This window comes from Scylla paramamosain, unplaced genomic scaffold (genome assembly GCF_035594125.1).
Source record: "Scylla paramamosain isolate STU-SP2022 unplaced genomic scaffold, ASM3559412v1 Contig113, whole genome shotgun sequence".
Taxonomy (NCBI): Eukaryota; Metazoa; Arthropoda; class Malacostraca; order Decapoda; family Portunidae; genus Scylla; species Scylla paramamosain.
The window spans coordinates 158,355-159,737 of NW_026973778.1; the positions used below are offsets into that span (position 1 = coordinate 158,355).

Below are 1,383 nucleotides of genomic sequence, written 5' to 3' on the forward strand. Positions count from 1 at the left end.
TGTGTGTGTGTGTGTGTGTGTGTGTGTGTGTGTGTGTGTGTGTGTGTGTGTGTGTGCGCGTGGGTACGTTTGGGTACGCGCCGTAATGTGTAAAGTGGTCTTGTTGAGCTCAATGTAATAACGTGAACATAAGTGTTGAACATGGAGAGAGAGAGAGAGAGAGAGAGAGAGAGAGAGAGAGAGAGAGAGAGAGAGAGAGAGAGAGAGAGAGAGAGAGAGAGAGAGAGAGAGAGAGAGAAAATGACAAAAACCCCTATCAATACACGCCATTACTAGGGAAGTCAAAGTGAGCTGTTTCTCCCTCTCCCTGACACAGAGAGCGGTTTGCAAATCCATTTCCTGCGCCAATAAACGCAACACTTCATCTTTGTTTTATTGACAGCCTCGATGAGCAACGCAGTGACGCGTGTCCCGAGACATCAATCAGCGTGACCAAGTGATCACGGTGGCGTGTGAGTCACAACACACCTACGAAATAAATAAATAATAATAATAGTAATAATAATAATAATAATAATAATAATAATACGAAGTGATGACGGTGGCGCGAGTCACAACACCGCTACGAAATAAATAGATAAATAAACAATGTGTGCAGAGGGATCATCTGAGGGGTGAGGGAGGTTTATATAAGGATCGCTAGTATTATTTTTTGTGTGTCAGTCTGCACTGACCTCTAACTGGTGGTTTGTTGAACAGTAATGTGACAGGCTGTTCTAGTTTATGCTGGATGCAACAAAACTTATTTCGCCCAACGTGGGGCTCGAACCCACGACCCCGAGATTAAGAGTCTCGTGCTCTACCGACTGAGCTAGCCGGGCTTGTAAGAGAAGAAAATAACATATTTAATAATAATAATAAGTCTATTTTCCACTTGAAGTGGTTATTCTTATTAACAAGGAAAACTTAGAAATATCATAGGAGACTCAAGACAGCCTTTAAAATGTAAAGACAAACACCAAAGTGCATGATCATAAATCTAATCCTCAAAACAAGATGTACAAAGATGTAAGAGTAACCACGGAGTCGTAGAAGCACACACCTTGCGGCACAACTAACACAACGCTCACTCACACTCCACGATCAACAACAACAGAAGCACACACCTTGCGGCACAGCTAACACAACGCTCACTCACACTCCACGATCAACAACAACAGAAACACACACCTTGCGGCACAACTAACACAACGCTCACTTACACTCCACGATCAACAACAACAGAAACACACACCTTGCGGCACAACTAACACAACGCTCACTCACACTCCACGATCAACAACAACAGAAGCACACACCTTGCGGCACAACTAACACAACGCTCACTCACACTCCACGATCAACAACAGAACAAAAACATATAAAACCAATAAAAATTTCATA

General features: G+C 43.0%; 1 non-coding gene across 1 annotated transcript; it reads right to left on the reverse strand.

Annotated features, from left to right (window-relative positions):
* Nucleotides 1-748: 748 nt before the first annotated feature.
* Nucleotides 749-821, reverse strand: Trnak-cuu (transfer RNA lysine (anticodon CUU)). Its single transcript has one exon. It is a non-coding gene; the product is annotated as a tRNA-Lys (tRNA).
* Between the last annotated feature and the right edge of the window lie 562 nt (nucleotides 822-1,383).